The sequence below is a fragment of the Mus pahari genome, chromosome X (genome assembly GCF_900095145.1).
Source record: "Mus pahari chromosome X, PAHARI_EIJ_v1.1, whole genome shotgun sequence".
Taxonomy (NCBI): Eukaryota; Metazoa; Chordata; class Mammalia; order Rodentia; family Muridae; genus Mus; species Mus pahari.
Window position 1 is genome coordinate 51,831,788 of NC_034613.1, and position 7,509 is coordinate 51,839,296.

Genomic DNA, 7,509 nt, shown 5'->3' on the forward strand with positions numbered 1-7,509 from the left:
TTCCTTCTTTCTTTCTTCCTTTGGGGGGGGGGAGGGCGTGTTTCAAGACAGAGTTTTTCTGTATAGCCCTGGCTGTCCTGGAACTCACTCTGTAGACCAGGCTGGCCTCGAGCTCAGAAGTCTGCCTGCTTCTGCCTTCCAAGTGCTGGGATTAAAGACATGCACCACCACTGTCAGGGCATTCTAATTTCTTATTGGTTGCTGATAATTACAAAAATTAAAAAAAATAATAATTGACTGATTTAGGGTGGTGCCATTGTTTGGAGAACGATGTGTATTCATTTTAGCCAATATCTAGAAATGCTGCTTACATGACTAATTTAGTTCTGAATTTTGTGCCTTGTTACTCTGTTTAATGATGCTGAGGTATTTAGAAGCAATAGGCAAATAATACATCTTTAAACTTAGGTGTCCTACTTCCAGTCAATTGACTTCTGCCTTCAGGAGATGGAAAATTAATGAACTCTATCCTTCCTGTGACATGAGATTTTACTTAGTCCTTTTCAGGTTGTAAAGAAATCCTCATGTCATTTTAATTATCCAGGACTTTCTATTACGTTCCAACCTTAAGGAGTCCCTGATTTTCAAGATATGGCCTTACCAGGTTATGGGATTTGCTAAATTGTGTGTGTGTGTGTGTGTGTGTGTGTGTGTGTATGTAGAAAGTAGCTCAGGTAACATCTTGTTATATTTCTTACTTTGTTTTTCCAAGTCCAAGCATATCTCATTGTTATTCAGAACAAGCACTTAGAGCTGTTTATTGCATCTTTCTTTCTTTCTTTCTTTCTTTCTTTCTTTCTTTCTTTCTTTCTTTCTTTCTTTCTTTCAATCTTTCTTTCTTTCTTTCAATCTTTCTTTCTTTCTTTCTTTCTTTCTTTCAATCTTTCTTTCTTTATTTCTTTCAATCTTTCTTTCTTTCTTTCTTTCTTTCTTTCTTTCTTTCTTTCTTTCTTTCTTCCTGTCTTCCTTTGTTTAGAATCCTTTAGAATATTTGCAAGGATAAAGTCCTTAAAATAGCTTGTCTCTAAAGCAAACTTTTATTATACTATGCTAATTATTTTGATTTCTATTCAGCTGTGGAAAACCATTCATCTGTTCTATTCCAACTATTTTTCTAATTACAGAAAATGAGAATATAATTATTATTTGTAAACTACCACCCAACCCATACTTTTTCAAAAGTACAAAGTACTGCTATTCCTATACAATATGATACAATTTTTGACTGATTAATTAGAATGTATATCCATAATACCAAGAATGTTTACTTTTATATTTGAAATGAAGGGCGACTGCTTTTACAGTTTTTAATATTCAAATTCTTTTTAGCTTCCCTAGTTGATTTTGAGGATAAACTACTCACTGACAATAGATTACCATAGCTATTTAGTGTTTGTTAACCTGAAACCTCATCTGAAGTGGCCAGTGCTGAGCAAAAAGTGAAAGGTAAACCATGGTGCTATGGAAGAGTCCATCTCATCAGCCCTGGGAACCAAGATTGGATAACGAGTCTTTTTTTTTTTTTTTAATGTAGATTGACTGGAGCAGGCTAAGGGCAATAGGACTTTTATGATACACAATGAATAAAACAAGGAAAGAGAAGTAGATGCTGAGGCAGGAGATGAATCAAGTAACGTTTGAGAACAATAATGCAGAAGCTAATGTCAAGGAAGGGTAAGGTCTACTGTGCTTATAATTAGTATCAGAATAGTACCAGGGATGGAGGGGGCATCCAAGTTAATTTGGGATCCTGTAGCAGTCCCTTCGATTGGTATCATGATCATTAGCTCTGCTTAAAAATTTCACAGCTAAAGTTCTAGGTATGGAATCAAGAAAAATGGGACACAAAGATTGTAAGAGTCAGAGGACCTCAGTATATGTTTGAGATAGTCTCTTCTAAGAAAAAAGACATAAATTGGGGCAAGGATAAGGATCTGGGAGTGAATATGACCAAGATAGGTTTTATGAAAATATCAATGAATAATTTCAATAGTAATATCCCAAGCTATTTTGCCTTGGTTATGGGTGGGTTATGGTTCCTTTGCTCCCCAAGAAATATAAAATACTCGAATTCCAAGTAGAAAAAGAGTACCATTCACAGTGACTACAAACTCCTATCATAGTCTGCTTTGTGTCCTCTAACTTCTATCACTGTTGGGAATTACTTGGTGCTTTGGGGAAAGAATGTAGTTATCCAAAAGTTCATGGACAAAGAACACTCACTCAGGTTAAAGAAATATAGTTTTTTCCCCTCCTTAATGTCCCTTCCCTGTCCAATATTAACACGTATTCTAATCTCTAATTACATGATAATCAATTAGAAAATGCTTCCATATTATCATAGATCTGACTAAACATTTCTCAGTACAGTGTTCCATATAGCTATTCATGATTTGTGTAGAAGCTTGTCTGATGTAATGACTTTGCATAATGAGGAAAAATAATTGTAATCAGCTATATTAATCCTTGATCACTTGATTGCCTGTTTATTAATATACTGCCAGAAAAGGTAATAGACAATTTTGTCTATTTATTTTAATGCTGGGAGACAAAAATATGAAGAAGTACCAACAGGGCAGAGAGAAAAGTAAGCCATTAATTATATAAGCATAGTCCTTTTATATATAGTGTTAAATCAATGCTACTATTCCATTCAATAAGTGTCACCAGTAAAGAGATAAGAATTCAATTATATGGCAACTCATCACCCAGAGAGAATGTGGACAAAAAGCACTCCATAATTCTCCATTTTTAAAAAGTATTTTAGCAGCATTATCATAGTGTAACATAAAACTTAATAAACAAAAACTCTATTTCGAATAATGCATATTTAAACAGACAAATCAAACGATGCCTTAAAGAGAAATATGCTTTATTTCCTGTTGTTCAACTATATGGCAAGCCTGTCATTAACCATCAGTATTAGATCAAAATTCTTCAGACCTAGTTTCTTTTTCTGGATTCAAAATCAATAGTTTTTTACATTCTAAAAGCACACTGAGGAGAAATCTATACTGTGCACATCTGGTAAGAATCAAGAGCAGAATTTTCTTAGCTTATCTAAATTCAGTGGAGACTTCTCTTTCAGCAGTGTTGCAGAGGATGAATATAAATGATGGTACTTTTCAAAGCAAAATATTTCACTTGAAAGTGGTTCTATTAGAAAACCATTCACATTTCAAACCACACAGTGGACACACACACAATGTTTTTGGAACTCCTTGGACACTGCTTTTTCATGTATTGATGGGCCAAAAAATTAGACATTACTTTATATTTTATTTTTAATATCAAAATTATAATATACAACTTACTTTTGATCTATCTTGCTCCTGCAAGACTCTGGGTACTGTCTAAATGGAAAATTTATCTATAAAGTGAGAACTGTTGGAATTGCCATAGGGTCAAACATACTTCCCACTCTCTGAGGACAACCTTATGAGGACCACTTGAAATGACACAGTGGATACTTCCTTTAACTGTATGATGCTTCCTCATATAGAGAACAAGCAATAGTTGTTTCTGTTTGTCTACTTATTCAGTTGTCAAATACACAGCGAGAATCACTTCTGTTCCAAATGCTAATGTGGATGGTAAAGGTGCAGGAAAAATAAAACTAGATAGGTTTCTGCTTCCATGGACATTACAGTACAGTGAAGGAAGAATGATAATGAGCAAGAAACAGACTAAATAAGTCATATATAGAAAGAGAGAAGGTGAATAAGTGCTGCAAATGAAACAAAGGGAAACTAGGGGTAGGGAATTCAGAGATACAAAGGTTGACATAAAAATGGACATAAAAGATACTGTTTAGGCTTGAGAAAGATAACTCAGCCAGTAAAATATTTGAGATCAATTTTTATGCTAAAACAAAAGAAAACAAGACAAAACACAAACCTGGGAAGCCAGACATAGTGTTGCTCACCTAAATTTAATCCCATACTTAGGAGGCAGAGGCAGACAGATTTTGCTGAGTGCAAGGCCAGCCTGGTCTACATAGTGAATCCTAGGCCAGCCAGGGCTACATAGTGAGATATGTCTCTAACAAAGAAATAAAAACAAAAGAACTGGGTGTGGTGGTCCACACTTGTATTCCCTGTGCTAGGGATGTGGAGACAGAGAGATCCCTGGGGCATTCTGGCATGTCATGCTAGCATAGGTTACATGTTCCAGTCTACTGAGAGGCACTGTATCAAAGAAAAAGAAAACAAACACAACCCCCCCAAGCAAACAAACAAACAAAATGCTTGAGAATTGATGCTCAAATCTGTCCTCTGGCCTCTATATGCACATGCACACAAGGGTACATTTATGATATACATAAACATGCACCCATACACACAAAAGTGACATTTGAAGCAAGATTTTAAGCAGTAAGAAAGGATGACATTGGAACATCTACTGCTGTGTGGAGGAGCAAAAACAAGAACAATTGCCTGATGACATGAAGAAACCAAACCCATGAAAATGAGTATGGATGTGGCAGTAGGAGATGAAGCCAGAGGTACTTGGCTTTTCTTATGACTAATTTGGTGAGCCCTTCCAGGCTTCTGGAAGAAGTGCTACATGAGCAATCGACCCAAGCCTTCTACTTCTAGTAAGGCTCAGTGGTTCCTACCAGATCTCACATTTTGTCACAATTAATAACTGGAAAGAAATGAGCAAAATCTAAAGGGCAGAAGATGTGGAGAGTTGACACCTAAAAGAAATTATGTTGTCAACTGAGATTTCTATTTCCAGATTTTGGTCTGAAGAAGCAGATTGAATGTTGCATGAAATGTGGCTAAATCTCTGGTTCTAAAGGACTAAATGTAGCTAAAGGACTGTAGAGTCCCCAGTCTAGGGAAATCACAGCCACAGCATTTCTGACTGATCACTCAATGACATGTGCAGAGCAAAGTCAAGGCAGGCCAGCTAAAGGTCAAATACAGAAAGAAAAGAAATTTAATGTGACATAAAAATTGTACCCCAGGAAACAGCCTTTTTTGCAGAGTCAAGGAAAATTCTTACAGTGAAGGGAAGGGAAGTGCTTCATTAGGAGGTAACATTTATGTGTACATGTAAAGGTTGAGGAGTCTGAAGGCCAAATGGTACGTGAAAGAAAAACATAGGAATCCAGCATTTGGGAACATTCTGACCAGAGACTCAAAAGCAAAAATGGACATGTATTTCCCAGGGAATAAAAGGACAACTGTAGAATATATGAATGATGGAAAGGGCCAATTTATAGTGAAACAATGAATACTCTAAATGTTTATTGTATGAGATGTGTATTGTAGGGAGAGAAAGAGCCTTAGGTAGGGAGCTAAGCAAGTTGATTTCTGGTCTCTCAACTTTCTACAACCAAAAATCACTTGGGAAAATAATCTCAAGGAGAGATCTAGATCAGGTAGCTTTGTGGGCGTGTCTATAGGGAACTGTCTTGGTCCTCTTAGTTGATGCAGAAAGACCCGTCCTGAAATGAACAGCATCATTACCTGGTTTAGGACTCCAAATTATATAAGAATAGATAAGGCCATTTAAGCACTACTGTGTATGTTTTCTTTCTCTCTACCTGTCATTGTGGATATGATATGACTAGATGCTTCAAGCTCTTACCATTGTGATTTCCCTGCCATGATGGACTGGAATCCAGCATTGGGAGCTAAAATAAACCCTTTCCTCCCTAGGTTGTGTTTTGTCAGGATATTTATCACAGCAACAGAAATGAAACTTGGAGAGTCTCTAGTTTCCAATCATAACGATGACACAAGACTGATACTGGCAGTACAATAATTAAAATTTAACTGTAGGAGTACGTGTAGTTAGAAATATGTCTGTGTGCTCAAAATATATTGGTTAACATCCCCCTAATTTACTCTTTACCCTCACAATACTCTTGAAAGAGAAGTGGGATTAGTACCAGGGTAATTTAACCTGGTTATTATAGTCAGTCTCTCTCTGTGTCTCTCTGTCTCTCTCTCCTCCCCCCCTCCTCCTTCTCCTCCTCCTCCTCCTCCTCCTCCTCCTCCTCCTCTTCCTTCTCCTCCTCTCCTCTCCTCTCCACTCCTCTCTCTCTCCCTGGGAGGAAGTAGAGAACAAAGCACAGTTTACCTCATAGCAGATGGAGCTGTCAGGCAGGAGATAGGAGGTTTGGAGTCTAACCTGGGTGTTCCTGGGGCCATATAGGCCTCCCTGGGAAGAAAGGCGTTGGAGCTTATAGAGGGAAGGCAATGGAGGGCTTATAATGCTCAAGTGTCCACAGCATGTTTATGAGATAATCAAAAGAAGTCATACCTTTCGTTTTCCAGGCCACTGTTATAGTGTTATATTTTGACAAATAGGTCAGATTTTTAAAATCTCTGTGCCTTCTTCCCCTCCCCTTCACTCATTTTTCTATGTCATTCCCTCCTCTCTTCTTCTGTTTCTCCTCTCTCCCTTGTTTTTGTTATTTATATAACAGAACCCTTTGTTTTCAAACAAAAATTAATTCACTGAAGATATAGAAAACTTACAATATAATAAATATTGCCTACTTCGACAGTGAATATACTAAAGTTGGACTAATACAGGGAAGATAACATGGTTCCTGAACAAAGATAACATGCAAATCTATGAAGTATTCCATGCAGAAATATTATACGTATTTTATAACTGCAGTGTCAGTAAGAACAATGAAAATACTTTTGAAGACATAGAAACTCTGTAACCGTTTTCTGTATAGAAGTGGAAATTACTCAACAGACTCAGTATCCACCTTTTAAAACTATTTTTTGGGGATTTATTTTTATTTTATATGTATTTGTTTATTTTGTACTTTGCTTGCATGTATATGCAGTACCCACCAAAAGCCAGAAGAGGCCATTAGATCCCCTGGAACTGAAGTTATAGACCATTCTGAATTATCGTATGGATCCTGAGAGTTAACCTTTGGGTCCCTGGAAGAATAGTCAAGTCTCCTAAACACTGCCATCTCTCCAGCCCATCACTACCCAGTTTATTAATTTATTTTATTTCAAATGCCTAGTTCTAAGAAAAATGGCTTCTAAAAAGTAGAACGTTTTGCAAATAATAGCCTGTTTTTAATTAAATTACCAGCAATCTGCACATTGTTACCTACTGATGCTGAAGAATTCGAGAAGATGAGTGCACACATTTATTTTCAGTTTATATCTCTAACATTATCTGTTCCTGATCACACTGCAATATTGTCTGTTTTTTTGTATGTGTGTGTGTGTGTGTGTGTGTGTGTGTTTTCCCAGTGCAGTGTGTTACATTGCAGTACAATATCTGACTGCATATACTAACACAGCCTCGCATTGTATTTTAGTGCACTTTGTGCATGTGTTCTTTTCATTTACATAAATAATATCATATGAATGGATGTACACAGACCTGAAATAAAAGGGAAAATGAAAGCTTATCATTTCCCTAATCAGCAACATAGTTCTAAGAAACTCAAACCATACCAGATCTGCAGGAATAGCTTTATTTTAAGGTTTGCTTCCAAATCTGTTCTGTTATTCATAG

General features: G+C 36.6%; 1 non-coding gene across 1 annotated transcript; it reads left to right on the top strand.

Moving 5' to 3' along the window:
• Window positions 1-6,511: 6,511 nt before the first annotated feature.
• Window positions 6,512-6,613, top strand: LOC115063178. Its single transcript, XR_003843069.1, has one exon. It is a non-coding gene; the product is annotated as a U6 spliceosomal RNA (small nuclear RNA).
• The last annotated feature ends 896 nt before the right edge of the window (window positions 6,614-7,509 follow it).